The sequence below is a fragment of the Rattus norvegicus genome, chromosome 13, assembly GCF_021556685.1.
Source record: "Rattus norvegicus strain SHRSP/BbbUtx chromosome 13, alternate assembly SHRSP_T2T, whole genome shotgun sequence".
Taxonomy (NCBI): Eukaryota; Metazoa; Chordata; class Mammalia; order Rodentia; family Muridae; genus Rattus; species Rattus norvegicus.
This window is the reverse complement of record NC_141546.1, coordinates 95,805,368-95,811,367: the sequence shown is the minus strand read 5'-3', so window position 1 is coordinate 95,811,367 and position 6,000 is coordinate 95,805,368.

Sequence of the window (6,000 nt, the reverse complement as noted above, 5' to 3'; positions counted from 1 at the left end):
TTGCATATATAGATCCACCATGTTTCTCACCTTCTTCCAATGTTCTAGCCTTGGACCTTCCAGCCCTCCCTTACACTGACTTTGGCATCTCTGCGTTGTTCCAACAAAAGGGGGCCCAGTACAACAACCAGCCAAAGATGCAGACTCCAGCCTAGAAGCCACTGAGAAACACCAAAACACAATGACTGGTGCTATCTATACACAGCAGCTCACGCTACTCACACATAAAATAATGAAATAAGAGCAAGTGGTCATTCCCAAATCCAGCGATGACTGATCTTCCTGGCAGAACCAGCCAGAATAAAATAATCTTGACGATGTTTAAAACTCTCTCTCCCAGGATAAGACACGAGTTATAAATTTACTCAAGAGCTACTTCTGTGCAATAACCATGGAAACCATAGAGTTTGATATGGATCGCCACCCAGAAATAGAGTTGGTAAGGAATTCACCCTTGAACAAAAGGTCGGCAGGCTGAAGAAGCACCCCATAATAAATCTGTTATTGTCCAACATCCCCATAAGAATTTGGGATTGCAAAGTCTGACTCAGGAAGTTTGAACCTAGTAAAATCAGTGGCTGCACGTAAAACTCCACAGTGGCGGAAGCTATAATTTTAGAAACCTGACTAATCTTCATGAATTTTGCACACAGGATAATTGATCTTGGTGAAAATAATCTTAGGAAGCTGATAATGGAAAGATTTGGGACTGCCTTAATGAAGCTATGAATTAAACCAGCTGGACAGAATCCACCAGAGAAATAGCTTTCTCAGTAAAGTCATCAACACAGACAAGGCTCTCATTGAAGGACTCAGATTTTTAGACATGGGCAAAACACTTACCTTGGGGACGATGTCAAACTACAGCATCAGAAATATCTGTGTCCCCCATTGCCTTACAGACAATGGGATAGCCTACATGCCAAGGATAACCTTTCTCTCTTCCTCCAGTCAGTCCTCTCAGCCTCTCCCTCTAATAATCTAGTTTATTATTTATATATTTAATGTATTGGTCCTTTGTAATGTGTTCTCACCCGAGTCCCTGCTGTACTTGTGACTATCTCCCAACCCAGCTGCCTCCCTAAAACAGGAGTAGACTTGACCACACAGGCCTACAGGTTTCTGGCCGCCTTCCAATGCTTCAGTCACACTGGAACATCCCAGCTCCCCCTTATCCTGACTCTGACATCTCTACTTTGTTCCAACAAAAAAACATGAGTATAAAATTATGAATAATTTTTTGCAGTGCTAGAGATGAAGCCAGAGCCTTGCCCATGCAAAGCAACTATCCTACCACTGAGTCACATCCCCAGCCCTTAGACTGATGATTGAAAATCACTGTAGGAAAACTCCTGCTATGACTACTATATTAATAGTCCCTCATATTTCTACTGCATAGTCTATTCTATAAGTTGATTTCATATAGTTTTATTCATGACAACCTTTAAAAGCCATTCATTAGTGCGCCGGTGCGCGCGCGCGCGCGCGCACACACACACACACACACACACACACACACAGAAATGTGACCAACATTACACAATCAACAAGAGAAGGAGTCAGGTCCTTCCTACATCAAGAGCAGGGCTCATTCAATGATGTAAGAGTTCATAGATTGCCTGAACAACCACACACCCCTGGTTGAAAATTAAACATAAAGAAATTATCTAATCATGAAGGTCCCCATCACTCCTGGCTGCCTTTTGTCCTAGTGTTAACTCTGAATTCTTGGGGTCTATTCATGTCTGGCAGCTCTGGAGCACAGCAGGTGAAGAAACTTGTGTTTGAATGAACCCAAGCTACATCTTAATTACACACTTCAGCCTAGCCTTTCTCCTACCTCCCTGATTTAATTGATCAACCAAGCTGACCCATCCCCAAATGCTGAACATGCACAAAGACGGTTAGAGAGGAGGCTAAAGTCATTCTCTAAATGACCCCTGCCACTCTCTTCTCTTCCAGGATCTCTGTATCAGAGAACTGGGTTCCCCACAAGAGCCAGCTCTGTGAATGACTCCAGGCCACTTGGTGGGGAATTAAGCGTAAGATTCTTTATGACACTCCTCAAAAAATATTGTCTGACCACCAACCAGACTCTGAGGCCAGTAAACAACATCCAAAGGCTCTCCTTGGACCAAGGTTTCCTAAAGTGCCTGAAAGATGATGACAGAATTCCCTATTAGTCACTCAGGGTCTAAAGGGCCAGATGTCTGCTCCCTTGTCTAAGACTCCATGCTTCTGTGGCCAGAAGATTCTAGAAGGTTGCACTGATAAACCAGTCTTTTCCATATACCTCTGCTGTGTGCTACTGAACCCAGAATGTCTTGGCGTGCAGGCCACAGGTGGCCCTCGCATAGTTGAAGCATTGTCCCTCTGCCCTTGTCCCTGTAATACTAATGGACACTGAGAATCAATTCTGCAGGTTCAGAGAGAGCGATACAAAACTCGGTCCAATTCAACCTATTAGGCCTCATGAGGACAAAGGCCAGCTCCTAATACAGATAAACATCTGTCCTCAAATGGCCTCTAACCCCTTGGATCCAAAAATCAGCCCTTTCTATTGATTTCTGCCCTAAACTTGGCAGTGTGGCCCTCAGTTGTCCGGTGTTGGCCTTGCCTGTCATTCTTTACGGTACTCCTGATGCTGGGTTTCACCCGTGGAATTCTCCTTCCACAGCACATGCTAGCCCTTTGCTCTGCTATTCCCTCCCAGAAGCTCTGTCTCCAGCCTGTCCTCTCTAGACCTCCACCTTCCTATTCTTTGAGAAAGGTCCTACAAGCTGTCCTCCTTCACATCATCCCTCTCCGTGCTTGTGATGGGGCCCTGCTGAGGGACTGGGACGGCTGCCGTGGGTGTGGTCCACTCCTCCAACATTAACCTGCTTTTCTTAGTGCTTCACAGAGCTTTCAACAGGAAGCAATCGCCCTGGCTTCTTACAGAGAGGAAAGAGTCCAGAAACTTGTGTTTTCTGCCCTCTTGGAACCTTTATTTTTGAAACCAGTCTTCCAGATGCTTCTCTGCCCAGTCTCATGAAATAGAAATACCAAGCTCTGGGCAGGTTCACAGTTCTCCGTGTTCTGAGCTCCAGATAGCAGTGACTACTACATTCTCAGCGTCTCTTCTCAAGCACAGAGCCTGAGCTGCACAAGCTCCTCATAGTGAACTAGCGAAGCAAAGGACCCCATCCTTTTAATAGCGGGGGTCGGGAGGGGTGGCTGACTGTGCGGTACTTTGAGGAAGGCAGATGGCACTGTTAAATGCTTGAGCTGTGCAGCTAGTAACACTCCCCACTCAACCTGGTCACCACTCGAGCCTACGTTAGTCCTTTTGTGTCTTGCTACTTCCTTTAAGCTCACTTTTCAGTGTCCTACTTCAAGTACGACTACAACGTCTGGGCTTCTGACATTTTCCTCATGCTCCCCTTTCCTGACCTGATCTAATTCCTGCCCTGTACTGATTGGCTGTGCTCATATGCAAACAATGAGGGGGAGAGGTCAAGTGCAAGGCCCAGTGATGTCCACTCAAGCGGACCATCAAGTCACCTTGTTAAGTATCCTGCACAGTGCCAACATCTAAATGCTGCTATGTCTGAGTCTGGCATGGGTTCACCCTCCTCACCTGTGCCACCGAAAGCTTATGTTGAGTCTTCTCCCAGTAACCAACCCAGAGCAAGGTGACACATGTCTTAAATGCAAACTACAATCTGTGCTCTTTTTCTTATAGTTAGACAGGGTTAGTGCTGGGGCTGCTGCTGAGTCTTATGGGTAATTTTTTTACCCTGGACTTATGACTCAGACAGACGAGTTCTGGCTCTTAGGCCTTGACTGTTTTAATACAGTCTTGAAATATTCCTTAAGAACAAAGCTGGTTACTCCAGGCTGAGGACTCCACACAACGTCTTCCAGGGGTCTGATCCCCCTGCTGGGTACCTCCACTTCTTAGAGAGGGCTTGATCTGTTTTATGGAGCTTAGGAAGTTACCTCTACTTATGGATCATTTCCCACTTAGCTAAAGGAAAATAAAATAGCATCCTAAGAGTTGCCCATAAGGGCAGTATTGGGCAGAAGTCCCCTCAGCCTTTTGCACTATTGGGCTGTCTTCATTGCAGGATCCAAAGCCACCATCCTGGGCCTGGGCTGACAGCTGAGTCTCATGACTGTTTACTGTGGGCCTGGCATTCAACTGGGATCCCGTTTTCTTCCCTTCTCTTGCACTGAAAGAGACATACATCATCCCACCACAAAGGTGACAATATTTTGTGATGAGTCAAGCGTTTCTGAAAAGGACAAGGGTTGACTATTCACACTTCTGGGGACGTTTGAACAGGGACTCAGTGCTGGCATTTAAGCTTGTCTTGCTGGCTTCTCAGATAGTCAGATTCCGGAGAACACCATGATGTCTGAGACCGCCTTGTCTCTGAACCACAAGGCAGGTGTCTTCCCTGGGGCACCTGGGGTTACAGAATGGAGACTGAGTGGAAGAGTCTATGCAGGGGAAGAGAGCAAAGCCTTGAACCCTGGAGGAGGGAGGAGCAGCAGCAATGGGGATGATTTTATGCACCAAGTGCAGGACTGGGTATGGTACCTTTAAAAGCTCTCTTTCTGCTGGTTTGGACCACCCAGGGAGGTAGATGGATGCCTATTGTGACTGTCCTCCAAGCCAAGCAACTGCCATTTTGAGGAATACATCTGAGCACCCCTGTAAGAGGATTATCCGGATGCTCTTGTTGACTGCTCACACCCCATGGTGGACAGTTGGGGAGGGTCAAGACTCTCACCTGAGTATCCAGCTGCTCCTTAACAGCTACTGTCTGCCGTGCTGCCTTAAGTGCACATGGCCTTGGCAAGGAACTAGAATTAAGCTAGCATGGCTGAGAGGGGGGGTCTTGGGGATGTGTTGCCATCCATGGCTGTGGGGAAGCCCTCATCCCTGGTAGATAAAGGCTTTCCAGATGTAGCATTTTGTGGACAGGACACCCATACCCCTGTAACACCTTACCTACACCCTTCCTGGAAGCCCAATGAATTCATTGCTTTCCCAGAGTTAACTTTGCTGAGACCCTAGGCGGAGGGTAGATGCTGCTTGTGTCTCCCCCTGGGGAGGAATTTTAGCAACAATACCCAGCAGAATATGAATTCTATTCACCCTACTACCAGGAGGAGGCATGGACCCCACTTGGATGGAGATGCTAAAGGCTCCAGAAGTGACGTGTTTCCAAAGAACGAAAGCCCCAAGTTAGCTCAGGAAAGTGGAACTAGGATCTGTGGATCAAAGCGGTTTCATGCTCAGCAGCAGAGAAGGTGTCGCTCATCCCACACCCCAGGTCCCTCTCCCTGCAGTGCCAGGCACCTTAAAAGGCTGCCTTCCTGCTGCTGAAAGTTACTTCTATTGAAAGGCAGGTTCTCACTGTGTAAGCCAGGTGGCCTTGAACTCATGGTTCTCCTACTCGTGACTCAGATACTAAGCAAGTGACACCACGCCTGACCTGTAGGTTGGACATATCTCCCCAAGGTCCCCAGGGTGGCACCTTCTACATGTGCCACCGTAGGCCCAAAGGCATGGCATCAACTAATCACATTCAGAAACTTCTATAGCCAGGGGACAAGAGTAACTCTTCTTTTTAAAGCCGGTGCCCAACTGTCAAATCCACAGAAAGCCGGATGCCAGCCCCACACGACTTCTAGTGAACAACAGTAGCAGCCGTCACAGAGATGATGACAAGGCCCGGTCATGAAGACAGTGCCACCAGATGCCCAGACCCCCAAGGCCACCAGCCACAGCACACCACTGCTTTGAAGATGCAGTTATGGTTGCCTTGGTTACGGGCTCCCGCGCCGTGGTCGCACAACTGTGCCAGAGTTAAGACCAGGGTGTACTAATCAGGGCCTTCAGATGGGGTGAGGAAGAGGTCCATTGGCCAATTTCTGTGAGGTAAACACTTCTATCATGGACAATTTTCCGGTACTAAGGGCATCAGTGAACTTGAGACTAGGAAGAAC